The sequence below is a fragment of the Strigops habroptila genome, chromosome Z (genome assembly GCF_004027225.2).
Source record: "Strigops habroptila isolate Jane chromosome Z, bStrHab1.2.pri, whole genome shotgun sequence".
Classification (NCBI taxonomy): Eukaryota; Metazoa; Chordata; class Aves; order Psittaciformes; family Psittacidae; genus Strigops; species Strigops habroptila.
In genome coordinates, this window is record NC_044302.2 from 42648676 (window position 1) to 42672423 (window position 23748).

Below are 23748 nucleotides of genomic sequence, written 5' to 3' on the forward strand. Positions count from 1 at the left end.
ACTCTCTTCCCATTTAAGAGCTCACTTTGGTGGCCTGAGCCAAAGCTGGGATTTCTCCAGACATTTCTCAGCGCTAAGAGCTCCATACAGAACATTAGCTCTGCCTGGTCTTGGGACAGGCCAGGTGCAAAAAGACAAACCACTTTCCCATGCGAGGAGCACAATGGTGGACCTGACATAATTTAATGCCCTCCAGGGTAGTTCCTGGAGCTCAGTGAGGGGCTGCGGGCTGTGCTAAATCATGAGAATATCCGCGTGTGCTTCCTGCTCAGCCCTGGGAACTCTCTGGAGTGGGAAACGGCACACCAGGATGTGTGGAAGAGGAGATACCACTAACCATGGCGAGCACATGTGGCACGAGGGGTCCCCTGTCCTGCTGCAGCCAGACTCTTGATTTAGGTGCATGGTCCACTCACATTGAGACAAAGTCCCCATTTCTTCTTGTTATTGACTGGTGGCTTCCTGCCAAGTGCGAAGTCTAGGTTTGAGATTCCAGCTGGTACATCAGGATCTGCTCTGCTTTTAAGCTTAATTTTCATAATACAGAATGTCTTTGACATGTTCTAGTGTCAAGCTGGTAGAAAGCTTTGGTACTTAAGGCAACATTCAGGGTAAGAAAAATTGTATTTCAAGGTGCCTTGGGAAAAAATAGCACTCAGGCCAACATTGCAGCCCCCTGCTCAAAATACCCTTATTTTTTTTCCTTTATAACACCATTCTGTTAGTACAAATGTATTGTTTATGGCAGCATTTTCCAGGGGGGAAAAGTTCCAAAAGGAAATTAAGAGCAACTGATATTTTCTGCTTCATCTTTTGATAATTTAACTTTTTTCAACCTGAGAAAAGCTCTTGCACACTGGGGGGGGGTGTGGGGGGCAGGGAAGGGAGGGCAGGAGAAGGAGGAGATGCCAACGCCACAGACTAACAGGACTTCCAGTTTTGGCACTGCCATCACAAGGGTGTTTTAAATCAGCCCCCCAAGTTGGTGGATGTCGGCATGGTCCAGTTTCCAGTTTAACCCCTCTGTGCCACCTGCCCCTTAGACCTGGGCACTCTGCTGCCTGCAGCGGTAGCTTCCCACTTTTCATTAGTTTGCACAGCCTGGGAAGAGATGTCCCAGGAAAGAAGGCAGAGAGTAGAGTTCACCCCAGTCACCAAGGACACCCCAGTACAGACACCACTCCCAGCCACCCTGTCTTAGACCGCAAAGGGGAATGGGCAGCAAAACCACTGTGTCAGCACCTGAAACACCTCTGAGGAGTGGCACTTGTGCATGACTAGATAGATGCCTACAGTGCTCAGGGCTGCAGGCAGCAGAAATATTTCCCACCAATAACCTCAAACACATCTTTGTCCCCCCTGTCAGTCCTGCACACAATCTTCTACAGCTCAGTCAGGGCTGGAGCGCAGTGTGTGTGAAAGGAAGCGCTGGACATCATTTGTGCATCAGCACCTGGCCTGTCTTGTACTTTTCCATAGTGAAGATGTGAGCATGTGCTTTGGGGTCATGAGGGGTTCTAGAAATCATCTCAATTCCCTTAGGCAGGGCAGGTCCAGGGCACCTGCCGCACAAGCAGCCACGATTTCTGTCCACAGCTGTATTGCTTCCTGTGCTCCATCCATGCACAGTGCTTCTCAACAGCCATGTCTGTGCTTGACTGCCTCAGTCTCCTGGGTTGTCCATCCTAGCCTGGCACCTGGCAGCAAGGCATGGAGATCACTCCTGAAATTCTCTTCAACTCCCTCAGAGGATTTGGTGGGACTGCTCTTGTCAAGGGCTTGCTTTTCCTTCCCCCCTGTGGGACTGGTGGGCTCCTATCACACCACCACAGAATGAAAGCAGAGACACCTGAACTGCAGCATCTCACTTGTGGAGGACACCCAGTCTCACAGTCTTGTCATACCCACTGGCTCAGCACAGAGCTGCCACTGCTCCCCGCAGACTGATGAGACTGAAGCGTGGAAGTGAGCCTGCTGTCTCAGGCTCTCTTCAGACAGGACCAGAGTGGTGCTGGCTCAGTGGTTGACCTGGCCAAGGACATCTCCTTTTGCCCTTTGTTCTTGGGCATTGATGTCCACTTGCTGAGTTCCTCACTTGGGTACCTGGTGGGCTTGTAGTGCTGCCAAGGTACTAGCTAACTCCAAAGCCTGAATGTAAGTTCTGCAGTGATAAGAAGCTTTCTAGAGTCATTTGCCATCAGTGAAGGCCCTGCAGCTTGGGTCCACATGGGAGCCCATGGGCATCTCTCCATCTGCCAGGGACTGCTGAGGCTGCCAGCTGAGGCTGGCACACTAATGCATGTTGCAGTGTTCAGGGTGCAGTGCCCATCACCTGGTGGTTGCACTGAGGGTACGGGAACATGCTGCCATGTCTTCAGCAGCTCTGTGAGCTAAGGCAAAGCCTGCAGGTACACACTGCACAGATGATGGCAAAGTCCTGGTGCTGTCAGGACCGTCTCCTAGGAAAACATACCCAGCTTTCACAAGGCACAACCCTGGGGGACCTATGGGTGATGGTGACAGGGAACTGCGTGCGTCTGTCCAGGGAAAGGAGACGTGCTGGAGCGCTCTGCTGTGGTTACGGGGGGGCTCTCCCCACGACTGCAGCAGAGCAAACTCCATGCTTCCTATGGCAGATCGCGCCTCGGGGCTGGGCACCGCCGCGCTGCCGGACCGCACCCGAGCACACTGCACGGGACCCCCCCCCCGGAAGCCCTCCGGAGCTCTGCGGGCTCGGGCTCCCGCGTAAGAGGGCGGCGGACGGCCCCCGAGCCCCGCTGGCACCTCCCCGCTGCGGGGCGCGGCGTGAGGGGCGGGCCGGGGCGGGGTCCACGGGCGGGCAGAGCTGTCTAAAGCCGGGGCTGGTAGGGCTCGGCTCAGCTCCGGTCCTGTGTCCGCTTCAGGATCCCCACTGCCAGCGGCAAGGTATGAGCACACCAAGGGGTGGTGGTGGGATCCGCGGGACCGGGACGCGGGTGGGCAGGGCAGGGCAGGGCAGGGCAGGGCTCGGCTCGGCTCGGCTCGGCTCGGCTCGGCTCGGCTCGGCTCCTATGCTCGCTGCGGGACCCCCGCCGCCAGCGGCAAGGTGCGAGGCCGGGGTGATGGCGAGGGCTGCGGGGCCGGGACGCGGGTGGGCAGGGCCGGCCGCGGCACCTGCGGCAGCCCGGGGCCTGCGGAGCCTGGCGGTGCGGGGAGCGGGGCGCCTGCCCATCGCGCTCTGGCTGCCGCAGACCCCGCCCGCCACTCCCTGCTTTGTGCGGAGCCGCCGCAGCCGCGGGCACATCGACGGCCGGGGGGGGTGCGGCAGCCGCCCGGTGCCGCGGGCCTCGGGCATCCCTCCGCGTGTGCAGCGGGAGCGGGGAGCGGCAGCGGGGCTTCCCCGCTGGCCGCGCAGCCACCGGCACCGACCGGCATCGGCTGCCGCAGCCGGTGCCGCCAGTGCCGGTCGCGCCCTCCCCGGGCGGTATTCAGCAGGTAACTGCGGCCCGGGTTTTCAGTGGCGAGCGTGGCAGACCGAGACGCAGCCCCGGCGGGAGCCGCCGCGGTGCGCGGTCGGAGCACGGAGCAACAGGGTTCCCCGCAGGATCGGGCGGCGGGAGGCACACCGTGCCTCCTCCCGCCAGCCCTGCCCGTCGGTGCACGGCTTGGCGCCTGTGTAACTGCGTGTGATACAGCGAGAGTCTGATCCAGGTCTCTGTGTGTGTGCCAGTGGTTGGATTTGGCCCCTTTGTGCTGGAGTCATGGGGATTTTGGGTGCTTGATGTCAGTCCACGTCTGGCGCAGAGCTAGATGACACCTGGTCTATCCTCTCCTGCAGCGGGGCCTCCTGGTGGCGGTTCCCCCTTCAGGGCAAGCCGTTGAAGTGGTCTTACTTCCAGGCAGCACAGCTTTAGAGGAACTGCTTCTTTCCGTGGGTCTGGCTTTGATCCCGCAGCTCCGTCAGGGGCCATTGCGCAGGGATATGTAATGATGACAGCACTTTGCAAACAAGTCCCTGGTGGCCTGGGGAGGCCAGCTATGTGCAGTGTCTTGCTGAACATCCATTGTTCACCCTGCATGGAGTGGTACCCTCCTTGTCTTGCTCTGGAGCATCCTGGCTGTTCCTGTTTCCACCCCACCACCCCGTTCACTTACAGCTCCTCAAAAGGCACTGTGCTTACTGCAGTCCCCGTGAAGGGGATTTGCCTGGACAGGTTTATCCTTTTCTGGCCTCTTGGGTGCTCAGGGGAAGTGATTTCTGCACTTGGGGGGAGGTTGGGTGTTGGTTGCCTTCTAAGCTTCCCAGTGCAGGCTCCCCAGTGGGTTAACAAAGGAGCAGCCTGTGTAGTCCTGCTGCTCCTTTTGTTTTCCCACTGGTTGTGCCTTGTTTGGATCTCTCCTGGTTTGATCAGAGATAGGGAGTGACTGCTGGAGACATGAAGGCAGTTCATATTTTGGTGTGAGCATTTCAGGAAAACCTTGAGCAAAGCTGCGGGAGGCAGGATGGGGGGAGCTGGTTGTTTCTTAGAGACAAGGCAAAAAGGAGGTGTTTTCATCTGTGCTGATGTTTGGTGAATTTGCATTATTGCAGACAAGCTATAGCTCCATCGATGAGAGGTATTTCAAAATAATTCAGTCCGTTAGACCATAGCAACAAATCAATCTACAGATTTGATTGTCATCTCTACAGAGCTGCCACAGCCCTGGGAAATGTGAAGCTCAGGCACTGGAGATGCTTGGACAAAGAGCTAGACAATTCTGTTGCCTGCACCATGGCTCTGCCCGGAGCTCCCCTTGACCTCCCTTCCTTGGAGGCAAAGCAACTCTGCATGAGGGTGCCGGTTGTGCAAGTCCCAAGAGGGAGGGAGACCACTGCCCTCTGTGGCTGCACCACCCTCGCCAGCCCCATCACTCACCTCCATCCCATGGATCAGAGCGTGCCCGCTGCGTGTGCGCAGCAGGTCAGGGTACCTCCAGATGTGGTGGGTTTATCACTCTCTTTCCTCCCCTGGGAGAAACTATTCAAATAATATTTGAATGTGTCTGCTACATTTGTTAGTAGCTGCATAATGAGGGATTTTGGGTTGTCCAACCCCGTGGCAGGTTTCTGTGAGTCTTGCTTTAGGTGGGTTGGCACTGCACAGGCTGCTGGTCTCTGGAATTGGTTTGCTGTGCCTGTGTAAGGGCAGCTCTTCCTTGCCTGTGGGCTGTCTAGGCTGCCAGATGCACACTTGCACACGTGCAGATTGTGTTTTGTGAACATACACTTGAGCACAGATCCAGTCCCTGTGCTGTGAGCTGCAGGTGCCCAGGCACACAGATGCTTCAGTGTTACAGAGACTAAGGGAGAAAGCTGGAGGCTCTAGCAAATTCCAGAAGCAAAGGTGATGTTTTGCAGTGAGAGACTGCTGCCTCAGAGGCAAGATAAGGTAGATTTTGCACATGACCTATGTTGTGGCCAGTTTGCTGCCTCTGATGTTTTTGTATTCTTTGGCCCACAGTGGCTGCACAGCATAAAGCTTTCATCCCACCCTGGTGGGCCCTGATTTCCACAGCAGGGATTTCAATAGGGAAACTGTTGGAGGATGGGTTGTGGCAGGGTATGACACAGACCTTATGTGAAGAAACAGGGTGGGGAGATACTGTCCCAGATCAGTTCCTCACCATCCCCTCTTGGCTGGTCCATGGGGACCTCAGCAGAGTACCGATCCTTCATGGCCAGACCCTGTCCTTTGTTCTCATAAATGAGCCTTCTCCAGGAAAGTTCGCTTAAATTAAAAAACCCAAACAACCCACTGCCTTACCTGAGTGTTCCCATATGCCAGTTACAAAGAGCAGCAGTGTTTTTCTGGCAATAAAATGTATTTATTTAACAGTATCACAGTTGGCCAGTGGGATGAGGACTGGGTGGCTGCTGAGGAGCTTGCTGCTAAACCTACTGCTCAGACTCAAGGGGACCTGCGGACCCATGCCTAGTGAGGCTGGATGGTGGCTGCACCTCCTGGTGCACACAGATGGACTGGTCTCTTGCTCCCCCAGCAAGAAGACAGGAGTGATGCTGTGGTGAGGTGTTTCACATGTAGTCATTACCTGGCTTCCCTGGAGTGCACGTTAAGCTGCTCTGGCTGCTGAGAGCTAGCTGAGGCGAGCAGCCAGCAGCACATAGCAATTACACTGACGCGCCTCCTGCCTTTCTGCAGGAGAAACAGGAAAGACCTTTAGATCACCCAGGAGGCTGTATGGGCTTGAGGGGGTTTGACATGCATTGGGTTATACTGGCTTGCGAGGAGAAGCCAGACTGGCCTAGCATTTCCAGGGGTTTCCCCTCTGCGGTATTGCAGGCTTGCCAGCAATTCTCCATTTTGAAAATACACCCTGCAGGGCTCCATTAGGGTAATGCTGGTGCTTACTATTTCCAAAGCACTTTGAGATTCACAAATAGGACTTTCTGACCCTGAGCCAAGCAAAGCCCTTTCTAAAGTGTGGAAATGTGGTAGGACTGATGATGGCGTGCAGCTCCAAGCCCTGTTCTCTCTTCCCCTGCTGACCTGCTCCCTGCTCTATTTCACACAGTTTCACATTTTCCAGAGCAGTGCCCGAAGTTTGGCCTCTCTCTCCCTCCTGAGCATCCTTCTGGGCTCTGGTTTGTGCAAGGGGTTCTTTCCAGCCTGGCGAGCCGCTGTGCTCTTTATCTCTGTTCCAGGAAACATGGATGTTCCTACCTGTAGAGAGGAGGTCTTCTGCACCAGTGACTGCACCGCCTCTCTCCCTCTGTGGGGCAAAGTCACAGAGGAAAATGATAAGTAAGATCAAGTAGCAGAAACTTCCAGCCTTTGTGGTATTTTTATTCCTGAGATTGAGACAAAGTCCTTGGAAACTGATTAGATAGCTTCAAGGAAAGCAGGAGAGGCCAAACTCCGTGTTGGTTTTCCTCCTGCAGCTCTGGGAGCTGTGCTTAAACAGGAGAGTGGGCAACGCTGGGAATGTTCCTCCCAGGAAAAGGTGGCAGGACAAGGTTCTTCAGGTCAGCGTTACACCAGTAAAACAAATGTGAACCTTGTGGCTCCAGCTTGTATGCAGAGTAGAGCAGGGACAGTCAGAAAGAAAGGGCAGGCAGGAGCAGTGTTTCACAGTGTTTGCCCTGAGCAAGAATACATGAATCTTGAAGAACATAAAGCATACTGCCTTAGAAAAGCATAGCTACCATTTTGCCCAAGCTGCTGGCACAGTTGCAGTGCTCTTTTGTCAGGAACCTTGTATTGATGTTATTAGGAGCACTGCCTGGTAACGTGAATGATGCCAGGAAGGACCGATGTTCCTTGTCATCCTCTGGTTTCTTCCATCCTATCTGGTCACTGAAATGAACCTGTGCTGGCAACAAAATTGCAGGGTAATAGGCACAGAGGACCCAGGCAGCTCTTTAATTGCAGTAGACAAATAGAAGAAGTCAAAGATTGTCTTGCTAACATCTACTTAAATGTAATTAGTTCACATTATTTTTCTCTGCCATTTTCCCCAATTGAATTTGAATACCAAAATACACGCACAGAGGAACAAAAACAACATCAGAATAGCATTGCTCCAAGTTCCTGCTCTCATAATATTCAGCTCCTCCTACATATAGAGGCTCTTTCCCTTACAGCCAGGGAGGATCATAGTTTCTCTTCTGACCCCTCCCGCCTGTGGTCACGGCTGTAGCTCATGTTTCTCTTTGAATTTGCGAAGGTCTTGGTGTCAGTAACTGATGCCTGAAGTGTTAATTGAAAAGATTGATTTTGCTAATGATAGCCTGACATTCAACAGCTTCCAGTGGAAATCAATATGAATTCAGTGTCTCACAATTTTAAAAATCATGGCACTCATTTAAAAGGTTTAAGAGGGATCGAAGGGCTTGATTCTGCACCCCCTCGCACCTATTTGAGGTTCTTGCCCCCTGCCATACATTAAGCCTTGTGCAGTAGCAATGGGTGTGATGCACCCTCTCAGGCAACGCAAGTCTTTGAGCAGAAAAACCCAAGCCCTCGCTGAGATTTTGTAAGTGAAAGCTCAAGTACAAAGATGGTACTTTCATCTTTCTTGGTGTACAGGTTGTGTTTTGGTGAACTCTTGGTTCCTGTGGAGTTGAAAAGAATGCTCTTGTACCTTCATAGATAGGGATTTTTCAATCCGGCTGACAAACCAGAATGAGAGCCAGTAGCTGGAAGCAGAAGTTACCATTTGGCAAAATAAGGATGCATTTGTGTTCTTAGCAACAAAGAGGAGGAATTGTGGGAAGCGCATCCCAGGATGATCCATTGCTAGAAACTTGAACAGGATGATCTTCTAAATAACACCACTCAGTGCAGCCAGCAGCGTTCTCTGGAGGTAGTGATGTCTCTCAGCCTGCCTTTAGCTGAACAGCAGCTACCTGGCATCTTACAGAGATTCCTTTCCCCAGCTTGTTGCCCCCAAAACATCCTGCCTCACCATGTTGGAGAGCATACACTTCTCTTCCCAAGCTCTCAGCATGTTCTGCTGGACTTTGCCTATAGGGCCCTCAGGTGGTATTCTTGTTCCCCAGCATGACAACTAACTTTCTCTCCTGACTTTTGGCTTATGGTCACTGGAGGGATGACAGTTTGAAGGCAGCAGCCCTCTGAGCCACTTTGGAGACTAACTGTAAGTGGAGATGGACTTCACTGACTGTGTTGGCTGGACATCTGGAGCGGGAGGGGTAGGTGACTCATCCCTGTGAAGTCATCCCCTACAGAGAGCACTGTGTAGGACCAGTACCTGCCTCTGCGGCTGGTGTGTGTTGACTGACTGAGGTCACAGTTATCAGCCAGCCAGGGCCTTAGCAGGATGGTTGGCTTGCCTGTAGTATCTCCACCTTCAGAGATTTTCAGAATTCATGTGGGCTAGACCCTGGGAAACCTATCCTGACTTACAGGCTGCTTGGACTAGGAGTTAGGGCTACAGAGACTCCTACCAGTCTAAATTTGCCTGCGATTCTGTCATGATACTGGAAGTGAAAAGCTGGTAATGATACTAGGAACAATATTCGAAGAAGTTAAACGAAAGAAACCCATAGCTGAACTCCACCTGGAAAGCCTGCTTTGGTCCCTGTCTCCAGTGCTTCTTTCCCAACACTCATGCCAAGTGTTAAACTTAGATGAGTGGTGAGAACTTTCTGCTGCAGTACACATCTGCTTATGGGTCCACTGAATGGAGGCAAAATATCAAAGGATGTCCTTGAGTATATTGTGGTCATCCCTGAAGCTTCAAAAAGCATTTCAGTAAAGCTCATCTTGCTGTTAGCTTGGGGAATCTCTTACTGTTGAGAGCTTGGTTTTGATGTTCAGCCCTTTGTGGGCTGTTAGTGGAACAGGACTTCTTGAACTTAACTGAGAGCTTGATGTGTAATTGTTTGATGTGTAAAGAGGGAACTGAAGTGGCAATTTCTCTACCTCCTCTTTCTTTCAACTTCGAGAAACCAGTCATTACCTTGTGTATGATTTTGTGTATTTCAGAAGTGTTTTCCAGTGTCTTACCCATTCTTCTTTCCCTGACAGCATGACTTGCAACATGAACTTTTCTGTGACTTCATGACAACTACCTATTAAAAATAAAAATAAAATAACAGTGTTTGTACTCTTGTTTCTGCCTGTCTTGCAGTCAAGCTTAGTTGTGGGGGGGTTGGAAGATTAATAGCACAGACGCCATCTGTGGCACAAGAAGGCTTTCACACACCTTTCATTGCTGCTTCTGGTGCTGCTGACACTGGCAGATGATTGCATGGTGTCTTAGTCTATAAATGTAAGGGTGCGTCTTTCTCAGGAAATTCATATCTCTATTTTAAGCTCTTTCTAAACCTCCTTCCTTTTCTTTGCTTCCATACCTGCCTGTCATTGTCTGCTGTCCTTCCTGTGCCGGAGTTCTCTGGCATCGCAGGGTGTCACACAGGGCAGCGGCAGCACTTGGCCTGCTTGGTCCCTCCGTGAGGCTGTTCCCACTTGCTGTCATCTCTCTGAGCAGTAGCTGGGTGCTCCTCTGGCTCTGAGTAGTCTGCAGAAGTTTACTGGAGCCTAAAGACTTTCCCTGGTACTGAAAAGCCCTAGATGCAGATGTAATTTCATGAACACATATAAGATATCCAGAGAAAACTGCATATTCAGTCAGGTGCAGTGTAGCCCAGTGTGTCCTACCCAGTGCTTTTCTTCTCGCTCTTCTTCCCACAGACAGTCTTTGTTTTTGCTGCCTAAGGCATGGAAATAGCTTCCCAAGCTGCCTGGCCTGCGTTATATCAGGATTTCAAATGCTGATTGAATCTACAGCCAGACTTCAAGGGCTGTGCTACCTTTCCTATTCTTATTTTTGTTTTTGTTTTCCCTTTCCACTGGCACTATGAAAAGATCAAACACTGTCTGGATACATATACGGCGCAGCTGTGCCTCGAATACCTCATGGAATGCTAGCATTCTGCAGCTCACTGAGGACCTGGTAGTGCAGAAGACATGCAGAGAGGGGCAACTGCTTAGTTTGCAAATGCTATGCCTGAAAACGGATATGACATATGGCCTTTGACATATGGTAGGATGATGGGATGGAGAGTTCAGATAGGGAGTGATTGTTCCTCTGTTTATCCCTGCCCAGGAACTACAGGGTACAGATAAACAGTGGAACTCATTGACACAGGATGTTGGGGATGTGGTTCAAGAAAACCCATTAGATGAATCCACAGGTGGAAAATCCATTAAGGCTGGCTGAGCAGACAGATAAGCCCTTGGCTCAAAAAGTCCATGAGGCACAGATGCTGACAGACCTGACTCAAAGGCAGAGGAAAGATTGGCTTGTTGGCATCATATCAGCTGTGCTGCAGAAATAGGCTGGCATGGAAAGTAGCAGTGATAGAGGGAGTGAGCCTGTAGCAGGAAGCTGAGCTGAGACGTGGAGGTTCTGTGAGGGGTGCACTCCAGCTGTAGGGGTTGGAGAGGGGTGGAGGAGAGGGAAGATGATCAAAACCTGTACTGGAGGAGGTGTGCAAAGAGGCTGCCAGGACCAAAGTATGTAGGAAACAAGCCACTATATGGGAGGAGAGGCTGATCTTCATTGCTGAGGTGTGAGGAGGGGGATGGGTCACAGAGGACGGTGATGATACTGAATGAAATGGTCAGAGGTGGAAGAACACCCAAACCTGTTAAAAGAGATCAATACATGGAGGAGGAGGTAAAGAAAACAGTGTATCTGAAGACCTGGATGTGAGGAAGAAATTCTTTACAATGAGGGTGGTAAAACACTGTCACAGGTTGCCCGGAGAGGTGGTGGATATGCCACCCCTGGAGACACTCAAGGCCAGGCTGGATATGGTTCTGGGTAACCTGATCTAGTGTAAGATGTCCCTGCTCACTGTAGGGGGTTGGATTAGATGAACTTTGGAGGTCCTTTCCAAACCCAAGCTATTCCATGATTCTAAGACAGGCAAGGCTGAAGGTCAAGCAGAGAGGGATGTCTATGGAAAAGTGTCTGTGCAGTGCCTGACCTCACCCCTCCGTTAACTATAACCACATCTACAATGCAAGAAGAGTAGATCTGTGGAGTAAAAGATGTGGTACCACGACTTCATATCTGCAGGCATTTTGGAGGTTTTAATATGACTCAGCTGATCCCATTAGCAGATGGAGTGCACTGGCTTCTGATCCTGGAATGATTTTAGTTTCATCTGGAGGGAATACTGTCTTCATGCTCCATGACAGTTTTGCAATGCAAACTGGAGTGCAGTAAATGGCAGCAGTAAGGAGATTTATTTCAAAAGCGTGCCCCCAGTCTGAACCAAACACTGCTGCTGCATTTGCACCGATGGGTTCGGTTCAGAATGATGCCACTGATTTCCAAGACACTTTACGTTTGCCAAGCCCACAGGGTGAATAAATGGGCACGGAATCTCATTTCCCTGGCAAAGAAGGCATTGGTAGTCCTCCCACTTAGTTAGCATTAGTCAAGGACAGGCTAAGAACTGAAAAGAACACAACTGAACCCCACTATCCCTGCTCTAAATGGTGGATTGATTTTAAAACTTGTGATGCTGCAGAAGAAAGCATTGGCTGTTGTGTCTGTAGCACCTGCCTTTGCTATACTCTCTTGCTGGTTTGTCATGCATCAGATAAATGGGGCCTGGTGTTAGAGAGCTCTGAAGTGCTTTAAGAGTTTTTTCTAGAGAACAGAGCAATGTCAATTCTGATTTAATCAGGCAGTTAAAGAGAAAACCCTCAATTGCAATCATAAAGCAATTCCACAGGCACTGAATGGTTGCTGGAGAGCTCTCCACATTCTGCTGTTCTGTGGGTCCTTCAGTGTTTTTTTGCAGGCAGATGGTGCTGCAAGGGAGATGGAAGAACTCTGCAGCTATGGACTGCAGAGAAGACCTCTGATGCTGCCCACCACCTTTTAAAGAGCAAGGTCCTGCTGTTGTTGCTCCCAGAAATATAGGGACTGCTTCCCTTTGCTCCATGGCTTATGACCAGGAAACCCACAGCTGGTTCTCTAGTCTGTGGTTGTAGGTACCTGTGCCTTTTGCTGCCAAACTAATTTACTAACAGCGTGATACAGTTCCTGGAAGGGCAGTTACAGAGCCAGACTCTTCTTGGCAGGGACGGGTAGTGTGACAAGGAGAAAAGGACGCAAGCTGCAGCTGAAGGGAAGTAGGTCAGGCATGAGAGAAAGCTGCATCCTCTGGGACCAGGCTGGTAGAGCTCCTCATCCTTGGGGTTCTGAAGGCTCCACATCTGCCCTGATTTAGAACTATGGGCAGGTTGACCATGAGGCTGTTCTGGAGACCCCCAGAGGCAAGTTAGGTTCCCTGAGCTGTGTTCTCACATCTGTGCTTGTGCTTTCTTTCAGAGCCGGGCTAGTGCCCCGGCTCTGTGACAGTTTCTGTTTCACCTGGTTGATCAGACTCAGTTTTCCCAGGTAGCTTCAGAGATGAGATCCTAAGGCCAGGCTTGCTCTCACTGGCCAGAATCTCATCATGTCCTGCAAGTGTTCTATGCTGGGTGGTCTGGGCAGTGCATGAACCTTCAGTCATGGGAGTGCCATTGCATTAGGTCACATTAGATGTTAAGGGCTGTAGCTGAGACATTCAAGTGAAGCATGTAGCCTCCAAACCTTCACCAAACTCAGGAGAAACACCTGCACCTGCTGTATTTCCACTGCCGTGCCATCCTGCTGGCCACCTCACATTTCCTAACATACCTGTGTTCCGGTGGCAGCCACAACTCCTTAGCTAGGCAGAAGAGTTTGGGAATAACCCTGGCTAGCCCAGTGGACCCCATTTGGACTTCTGTGAGCAACTAGCCAAAGTCTTAGGATTCTCTGAAGGTGGCCAACCCCCCCCAAGCCAGTGAATCTCAGCTTTTCTGGAAGGAAAGCCTTCTGTACAGTAGCCTTTAGGAGAGATACCCAATCTGCCAGATGTCTGCAGGCATGCTTAAATCTCATGATCAAGAGCAGTAGGACCAAACTTCCCTATCTTCCCAAAGTACATGGCAGGCTACTGAGACCCAGCTTCATCTTTTCAATGGGGAGCTGAACTTTGTTCCTGAAACTCAGAATCTGGCTTGGCCCTGCATAGCAGGAGGCTTCTTCCTGTGAAATAGGAGAGCGATAGCATGGCGCTCTGGTTTCAGGAGAAACTGCTGAGCTTGCAAAAGGTCAGACAATGAGTTTTTCAAGGCTGCCTTCTAACAAGAAATGTGGCAATGTCTCTTAAGTTTGTGCATTTCACCACTTCCTCTTTATAATGAGTTTTTGCGTGTGGGGGGTGGAGGAGGCTTCCAGTTTTTATTGTTCTTTGAACCAGGATTGTTGTATTATTTGCTTTTCTTTTGTAACAGAGAAGGATCTTGTCAGGGTAGTAAAGCTGTGTAAGGTGGAATTTGCCCTCTCATTGGATTTAGAAGCACATTATACTCACAAGGAAGTTGATAAGCAACAATATTTTCTTTGCTGCCCAGGTAACCAGCAGGGTGAAAGAGGGTATTGTCTCTGTAGAACGTAGGCAAGGCTTTACCTTTCTGCCGGAGTACACAGGCTGTCTTGGAAAGCTGGAGGTGAACCAGGGGAAGGAGGAGCTTGCTCTCCAATGAGGCTGAGGTGGCCCCATCCTCTGCTTCAGTCACACTGCTCCCTGCCCTTCCTGGGAGCTCTGATAAGCCTAATGAAACCGAGTTGAGTTTTGGCATCATTTTGGGTCTCACCAGCCTCTCATGCTCCCCTGACCCACTATTGTGTTTCTTAAAGGCCATGTTGATTGAAGCCATTTGTGTCCTCAATGCATCACCTTTCTTTCTGCCAGAGCTTGTGGAGTAGGGGCACCGCATGAAGCAGATGTGGGACGTGTGCTGAAGGGGGAGGTTGGACTGTCAGAAAACAGTGCTGTTGCCAAGTGTGGGATCATCCCTGGAGGATTTCCCTGTCCTCAGGGGAATACAAATGCTCGGTCAAGACAACGTCAGAACAAGGTGACTCATATTGACTGAGCACAGTTTTCTTCACACTCATTAGAGGGTGGGCTGTGCTCTTCACCTTGACTTCTAGCTGACGTTGGCTTAAAAATATCTATGGAGCAGCTTCCGCAGCCTGGGGTAACGCGTGTGCAATGAGGTGGTGTTTCACTCCTTGTGCCTCAGTGAGGTGTGAACCTGCAGGAAGTGCAGCTCCAGGCACCATTGGCAGCAGTGACAGCGATGGTGCTGCAAGAGCCTCAGGCTCCCTTGCTCCAGGGTGAATCACTTGGGTTGCTCATGGGAAGAGCAATGCTTGTCCGGCCACTGCAGGGAAGTCCAAGGTCTGGCAATAGACCCCTCCTTGGATACTTACCAGCCCCTGGGCTTCCTAAGCAACCTGAAGGCTCCCAGCCAGCTTTATGCCTCTCATGGTGGGAAAACCAGCCCCCTGTGAGCTTCAGTAAAGATAAATGTCGACTTCTGCTTCCGATTTGTGGCAGCTCCCTGCAGTGGCGCGGGCTAGGTCTGGCAGGAAACAGAGCAGCTCATCAGTGAAGGCTGCAAGGTTCTGCTGGGCATCAAGTTTGACCAGAGTTGTCGGGGCCCTGCAGGCCAAATGTAGCCTGGGCTTCTCCACAAGACAGGTTTTCCAAGGAGGGGATCTCCATCCCTGCTGGACTTCCAAACTCAGCTGGAGAGTCCAAGCAACATGACCTGCCTTTGCAGTGGGCTTTGCTGGGGGTGAGGGTAGGACTCTGGACCTCCAGAAGTGCCTTCTGGCCTAATCTTTTCCTGTGATTCTGTATGCTTTATTGTTTTAATTTCTTCTTGCTCCTCCAGCTTTGTCCCAGGGGAGGCTCAAGTACACATTGTCAGGCTTGGAAGGGATCCCAGCAGTAAAGAATGGGTGACAATTCAGCCAGTACTTCATGATGTGGCTTCACTGTACAGTGTTCTGGGGGTGTCTACAGTCTTGGGCTCCTCATCAGGCCAGGTGACAGGAGAGACATCTTCTTAAGAGCTGTCTGAGGCTGTGGTCTCTGACAGCTTTTCTCTTTGTTTCCTTCCCGCCTGTTGCTGCTGGCTGTGCTGGGATGACCCACTTAAAAATAACCTGGCTGGGCTATTTTATAGCTTCCTTGTCTATCTCCTTGCTGTGCCAGCATGACAGAAGAGCACAGCCATGCAGTAATACTGGGTGGTAGGGATGTGGCAATACTGTGAGCAGGTGTCACCATCAGGGAGTTTCTGTGCTGGACCCTGCTGGGGATTGCTGCCTGCCTTGGGGTGTGCACTGTGGTTTCAGCTTTGACTGAGTACAAATGCAGTTGGGAAGCTCAGCCAGGATGGCCACTGCATTTTTGCTGTCTCAATCAATCTTGTCTTGTGGAGAGGGGTCTTGTTTCACTCCTAGCAGCCCTGTCCTTGGACATACACGTTTAAAATTGTTTTAAGGTTCACAATACTTGGTATGTCTTGTAACAGGAACAAAATCTGCACCATGTGTGTTTTGCCAAGTTTGGGGCTTTGGTATGTCCTTGGTCTTTATTGGGCTGCTTTGGGTTCCCTCGCTACAAGGATGCTCTGAGATGATGTGGTGTCAGCTGGTGACGATGTTTGTGGGGTTCAGAGTGGCAATGGGTTGCTGGTGTCTTGCTCTTTAGTACAGGCCAAGTCTCTATGCAGTGTTTGTATCCCTGAGCCCAAGCTGATACTTGTGGGAGGCAAAAGCACAGATGATGCCTGTGTCAGCAGAGGAGCCACTGTCCCACCTCTCCTAAGGCTGTGTCCACCAGGTACCCTCTGTAAGCTTTGACCTATGCTAGCATGGGGGAAAGTCTGCCATGCCTCCCCTTAGGGATATGTGTGAGAGCTTATGTCCTGCCCTGGCTGCTGTGCACTGAAAACAAGGGGCAAGAGGGGCTGCTGTGCCTGCTCAGAGAAAGGTTTGGGCCTCATTGTTTTGCGGATGAGGAAATCCACTAATTTCCATCTTCAGTGACAACTTCACCCCCTGCTTCACATCCTCTGCATTTGCGCAATGTTTATACTACAGGCAGAGGTGTTTTTTCACAACCAGCTTTCCAGGCCACTATATTTAAGTATGTTTGCCATGCTGGAGAACTGCAAATGTTTTTAAATGTTATTTAGAGCTGAGTTTTCTGATGAAAGCTCTCTAGAATATGGCCTTGAGATCTTTCTTGCTGTTGCCATTTTTGTCCCGTCCCACCCCACCTCTGCAGGCCCTAATCCATCTGCACCAGCAGCATGTCCTCCCTCAGGTCACCAGTAGCCTACAGGTTCTGCTGCTGGAGTGAGGTGACAGAAGTAGTTTCTTCAGCTCCCGGCAGGCTGCTGAGGAGAAGGGACCATCGTGCTTCTGAAGACGATTGATGTTCAAACTGGTGCTAGTGACAGACATGGACAAAGCACTGCTGTTCATTGGCTGCTTTGCCTCTGAAAACACAGAGGTTTGAGCATATGGTTGAAGCCAGGTTTTGGTGAAGGCTCCTTGCTCATACCCCCACGCTGGGGAAGGGTACTTTGGTTATGAAGCTGCTTTACAGTGCGGGAGAGGGGTGCAGTGTGCTCTGGGGCTACCTTGTCCCTCTGGAGAAGGAGATGGCGCAGGCTGTGGAGTGATTCTTTTGGGGGATGGCACAGACTGAAGCCGTGGTCTGAGCTCCCTTAATCTGAACCCCTTCATGGTGGGTGTGGATTCTTTAGGAACAAAAGACAAAGAAAGGCAATTGTTAAAATCAAGGCCCATCGCAGGATGGGTGATTTAAAAGACTGGTTCCTAGCTGTCTGATTTAAAAGGCTTCCAGCTTTGGTAGCAGATGTCCTTGTTTTTCCAAGGATATGCCTCTGAGCAGCTGTAAAAAGGTCCTGCAGCCTGATAGAAAGGCATGCTGAAAAGTTTTTATTTGCTATCCTGGACTGATTGGAGTACAGATGCTCTGGAAGACATGCTGCATTATTTATGTGGTAGGTACCTTCTCTAAAAGCTAATGCACTGCCTGGAGGCTGTGAGAAGTGGTTCAGTCCTTTGTGTGTTTTGTTGATTCACTTGAGAGTCTGGATTGCTCTTAAGCCTTTTTTCCTGAATACTGAGATTGATAAAGCAACTTGAGGAATGTGAGATCACTTCGCTAATGGCACTCCACCTCCTTTCTAGCTTACAAACTATTCCCAGATTTATTTATTTTCAATGCATTATTCATACAAAACTGCTGGCTGGACTGGTCCTGCTTGTGAGACTTCACCAGTAACTCTGTTTTCCTGTGACACCGACTTAAACTGCTTCCCTGACACTGCTCAAGTGTCTGAGGTGTGGCATGCGTGCCAACACGGTTTGATAACCAGGCATCTGCTTTAACCGTGCCTCATGCTGGACACTCTGCTAATGCATATTCAATAGCTTGACCCATGGAGATTCCTACTGTTGAATGCAGATGCTGGGGCACGCACCATCAGCAGCAGGGCTGTGGGAGACAGCTCCCGTGTTTCTGCATGCTGGCCTGAGATACGGACCCTCTTTTTGTGGGAAGAGGCTCAACTGCAGCATGCGTACTTGTGCCTGCACTGCCTGAGCCCCCAGAGATCCCCTTCTGAGCTGCTGGCAGTGTGTGCTTCTCACAGAAACAGCTTGAAGTGGTACTACGAACCCCGGAGTCAAGGATGGGAAATGCTTTTCCTGCTTGTACCACATGAGGTGGTGGACTCCGCAAGGCAGATTTCGTTTCCTAGTTGTGGCCACTGACTGTAGTTGCACTACTCTGTGGGTTGAATGCATAAAAAGCCAGCCAGTCTCTTACTGTAGCTCCCTTTGCTGTCTTTTAACATCTGGCTGTTAAGTGACATGGTCAAGGCCATGATCCACTGGTCGGGTTGACCATCTGGGGGCTCTGAACAGGCAGTGTCCTAGTCAGGGTGTTGCTTCTCAGTCTACAGTTGTGGAAGAAGCAACTGCCTCTATTTGCCCTGTGTTAGGTGGAACCAAGAGGTGAAACCCGCATATCTCCTGTTTATTACTCTCATAACAATAAATCTGTAGCCTCTGAGCTTATGGTATTGTTTGAGATGACATGTACAAATGGTATTTAAAGCTCTGTGTTGCTGCATAACCATGTTGTCTTTTTGACTTTGGATCCGAAGGAATTTATTACTGATAATTTCTCCTTGATGGTGTTACTACACAAGCAGATGTGGAATTTGAATGGTGAGGTGTGTCTGGGGATGCATGACCTGCTCTCTTGGAGGTATTCCTAGGAGAACATCCAAGGCTCGGAGTCGAGCCCAGCTTAAGGTCTGAGGCTCACAAACCTGTTTCTGAAGCCCCATCAGAACAAAACCTTGGAGATCCCAAAGAACTTGCACCCCTGGTAGGCTGTTAAGAACAACAAGCAGTTTTCTGTCCCTGGACCCCAGTGTGTACTAGGGTACTGGTTGCTTATTACCACCTAAATAGGCTGGACGTGCCCTGGGATCAGCCCAGCAGCACAGCCCTGGTTGGCAGGGCTCACAGCTTTCAGCCGTATTGGCTTCTTGGAGGGACAAATGCAGAGCCCTACCCAAACCTGGCTAAATTTGTCTGCAACAGCAAGAAGGGATGAGTGGTAATTTGGGCTACAGTGGGGCAGGGGAGGTTAGGCAGTGCTCATGGCAGACGTGTGGGGACTCCAGTCAGCGCAAGCTGCAGGACACATGAAGAACTGTCTGAAATCAATTCAGAGCAATTAGCAGGTTGTCTTTGAGGGCTCTGCAGAGGGTGGAGGAGATTCCTGAGTTCTGGACAGAGGCAAGCTGGAGCCTTTCTGTAAAGAAAATAGCAGAACAACAAGAAAAAGCAGAACACATGGGAGAAATAATGAGGCAAAAGAGGCAGGATAAGCACTGGAAAACCAATCATGTCAATACACTCAGACTTCCTCTTGCAGAGTGTGGTGAGCCCAGAGGATATGGCGAAGCAGGAGATGTCGTTTATCTTGACTAGGAAAATGTGCAGTGCTGTTTGACACAATTAAGATAAGCGAATATGCACTAGATACCCCTGTCAATGGTAAGGTACCTGTAAATCTGCTGAGAGAACTATACAGGAGAGCTCATATGACAGCTAATTAGCAGAATGTAAGGATTTATCAAGAAGAGTTTTGTAGGGTTCTTCCTACCATCTGATGCTGTTCTGTACTTTTGTTAGTAATTAAGACAAAGGAATAAATACTAAACAGGAAAACAGGAGGAGCAGGAAGCCTGCAGAAGGACAGGGCTCTGGTTTTAACTTGCCTTGATGAGCTGAAGCGATGGCATGGGAAAATCAGTTCAGTAGTGAGAGGTTCAGGTCTTCTGATGATGCAGTACTGTCAGACTAGTGCTGTTCTGCAGAGAAGTGTCCAGGCACTGCAGTTCCTTCCAGGCTGAGCACAAGGCAGTGACATGCTATAGCAAGAATATGAACAGGAGAGTATCTGGTGAATTATAAAGGAGGCATCTGCTCACCCATATCAGTAAAATAGATGTATGCTAGTTTTAGGTGCAACTGCTCTGGAAGAATACAGATCAGCCAAAGAGAGTGGAAGCGAGGAGGACAAATTCATCAGCTGCTGAGAAAATGTGGCTGGCAGAAGGAGAAGGAAGTAAAAACTGGAGAATACTGAAAAGCTATGTGTCAACTGTAGAGGAAAGCTTGCTGTGGGAGGAAGGGAATAGTTTTTTCCTGTGATGTGGCCAAATAGGATAAGAAGCAAGGGACATTCATTGCACAAAAGGAGATTTAATTTTGAAAGCAGGGAAAACCTTTGTAATTGTAAAGGCAGCTGAGTGCTCAGATAGGCTTCAGAGGAAGATGATGGTCTGTCCATTACTGGAGAATTCTAGAAAAAGATCCTTAAAGAAGGATCCTAGGGAAGGGTGTAGAGAAATGAATGAGAAGAACAGGAAAAGATGGACTCCTAAGACCTGTGACGATCTGTCTATGTTCCATGAATTTAACCTTCCTGGGAGACATGTAGACTTATAAATAAGGTGGCCAGAGTTTATTTTGAACTTAAGCCTGTAGCGCTCAAAAAGTAGATATTACTCATTTTCATTTTCACAAACCATTTGAGGACCTTCTTGCTAACCTTATCACTGTGGTGAGGAATCATGGTAGCATTGGAAACTGAGTACACAGTGTCGCAGAGATCATGGCTTTTGTTAGTGCAGCTTGGCTTGTGAGGCCAGGCAAGGGTTTACAAAAGCAATGCTGACTCTCCAACTATCTCACTCTTATCTGTGCATCAGCTAATTTTTTTACTTCTTTGATGTCATTTTTTTGCTTTGATGTCACTTTCCTTTCCCCAGCATCCCCTGAAAAACCTCCTAACAGGTTCCTCTGTCTTGCCCTGTTTGAAGATAAGGGTGACATTTGCTTTCTTCCAGTCCTTAGGCCATTGCCATGACCTTTCAGAGAAAACCAAGAATGACTCTGTAGCAATGTGGGCCAGCTATGTGTGCTACTCACAGTAAACTGTATCTTACAACAATAGTTGATTTAGCAAGAGGGAGATGTTTGCCCCCTCTGCTGTTTCTAATGAAGCTGGTTTTGTTGCTATGAAAGCTGATGGCAAGCAAGGACACAAGGGATGGGAAACTGAAACCCAGCACTGGTTGCTTGTAGCTACAAAGTGGTACCTGCAGACTAGCACAACAAGCAGACACCTTTCTAGCTGCTTACTTGATTTGCAATCACTGTGCTCCTATCAGGGTTACAGCCAAGTGCCTGTTCTCTGTGTAAGGGTGAGAAATGCATGTGGAGCACTCTGATGTTGAAAACTTTAAAGCCATCTGGGTGTGAGAAGTTCTTCTGCACACTGTTTTTTCAGTGCTTGTCACTTAGAATGCTCTTGTTTAACCTCAGGGGCAGGGTGTATTAGACCATGTGTCCTGCACTACCAGGTCTCAGGGAGAGATCTTTGCCCTGTGGGAGAAGCATTAGTAGCATTATTCAGAGTAAATATAACAATGTGATGTACTTGTTTTTGCCAAAATTGTCCCAGTCTAGCTGGATAGACCTGAGTCTTAGTTGGCTCGGTTAGTTAGTCAACTGATAAGAGCTGCTGTTTCCCACTGAAAGTGCCTGGAAGAGTCTTGCTGCTGTACCACATCCTGATGACAGATGTGTTCTGCTGCTGTTCCTCTGCTGAGATTCAGCAAGAAGCACGCCTCTGTCTGATCAGAAGAGGGACCAACAGTCTCTTTAAAATTGAAGACACTGAAACCAAGACCTCGTGCCTGTGTGGACAAGCCTGGTTTGGGAGAAGGTAGCACTTGTCTTCGAGTTTCAACATATACTGTGGGGATAGCAGAGTGAGGAGAGGGGAAAGTACTTTTTATGGAGTTTTCTTGTACAATCTTTTCCACATAGGGTTATGTCCTGAAATTTGCAGTGCAAGTTAGCTGGCTCTCTGGCACAAATCCAGCAGTCCTGGGGTACTGGGAATGGGAATGTCTTTCCTATTTCCCATGTGCAGCTTGGTGTTCAGTGCATTGTTGAACCTGAGTTTATGTACATCTTGCTGTTGTCATCTGGCTCTAAACATTACCTAATTGCCATTGGCAGAGACAAGACAGTTGAAAGGGCTTTTCGAATCTCCCAGAGTGACTCTTCATGTCTTGTGGCATCAAGTTACATTATTTGTTTTTGGATAAGGAGGAGTGACTTTTGAGAGGATCAGCTGTGTGGAAGAAAAGGACAGAGAGGGGAGGAGAGAGGATTTATCAGGAGAGAAAGACAAGACAAATGAAACTGACTTGAAGACCACAGGAGAGAAGCGGCCAGAGAAAATCATGGACCCAGGCAGACTTTGGGAAGGCCAGTGATTCTTGCTTTTGATTTTATTACTTGGAGTTGAGTGTATTTAACGATTTTATTTCATGGACTGCTGATACAGGGCTGAGAATAGGATATGTGTCTCCTCTGGAACCTTCTAGTTGTGTATCCGTGTGCGAGTTTCACTCTGCTTAATTGCATGGAGTTGGAAGTTTCAGTCTCTTGTGGCACTCTCTTTGGATGTCTGCAAACAGTGCTCACAAGAGACTAGCAAGGCTGCCCTATGGGGTTTTTGGCTATAGAAAAACCACATAAAAATGATGAAGTTGAAAGGGAAAAGGTATTACCAGTGCAACACAAGTTCAGCATTCCAAAAGACAAAATGAAAAGGGAAATGAAAAGTTTTCATGGCATTTCAGATTGAAGTGTTCACTGTAACTTTCAAAATCCCTCTTATGAGCATTTGCATTCCTTCCTTTCTCCATTTTTTTGCTCTTTTTGACCATGCATGCAAGAGAAGGAATGAGGGGTAAATTTATTTTCTTCTGTTGGTCTCTCTGCTCTTCAAATTATCACTAACTTCCAAGAGATGAGAACCTCAGAAAAGTCCTTCAGAACTGTAAATTCTCTTGATTTGCTGGATCGCTTGAACATCTGAAGTGATTTTCAGAGTGGCAGATGAGGTATAGGCAGCGCTTGGAAACCTGCCTCTAAACAATAGAAAGCAGTACTTGAAGGTGTTTGGAAGATTGTCATATTACGTGCTTTCCCCAGGAGTGCACTGAGGCAAGGTCTCCTGAGGTATGGAGTTCTCTTTTACAATCTGTTCCACGTGGGGTCATGTCATGAAATTTGCAGTGCATGTTAGCTGGCTCTGAGAAACAAAACCAGCAGTCCTGGGATACTGGGAATGTGAATGTCTCTCCTATCTCACTGGATTTCAGCCTGTGTCTCCTGATGCCAAGGCAGCTTTCACGCAGGAGGAGCAATACAGGCCAGGCGGAGTACATGTCTCGAGGAGAAGGGAGGCTTCTTGAGCAAAGCTGGGAGAGCACGAAGCAAAGATAACCATTATTAATTCATTGGCATGTGTCTGTACCCTGCTTAGAGGTGAGCAGCACAAGAAAACAGAAAACACTGTTTGGTGAGAGGCATATGCCATCCACATTGCACATATGATGAACTGGAACGCTCTCAGCCCAGGCATGGGGTGTTCTGAGGAGTGTGAGCATCTCTGTGTGTGTTTGCATGAGAAGAGGATGCAAGTCTGTTCCTGAGGAGATACTGTGCCAGATTCTGGTCTCCAGAAGAGCTTTGACTGTCCTTTGATCACTGAAATAGTCCTGAGATCAGGGGCACAGACAGGCAGTGTGTTCTCCCCCTGCTTAGCTGAAGGCAGGCAGAGTTGGAGAGCTTTCTGTTAGAGCTTACAAACTGTTACTTATCCTAGAAAGTCTGCATTGGCTGAATTGAGTGCTG

The 23748-nt window shown here is 49.4% G+C and overlaps 1 protein-coding gene across 2 annotated transcripts in view; it reads left to right on the forward strand.

Annotated features, from left to right (window-relative positions):
• Positions 1–2824: 2824 nt before the first annotated feature.
• CORO2A (coronin 2A) overlaps positions 2825–23748 on the forward strand; it is a 56635-nt gene continuing 35711 nt past the window's right edge. For both annotated transcript variants that reach the window (XM_030470253.1, XM_030470254.1), the window contains exon 1: positions 2825–2925. The gene's annotated coding sequence lies outside the window, so the exon portion shown is untranslated. The remainder of the gene's footprint in view (positions 2926–23748) is intronic.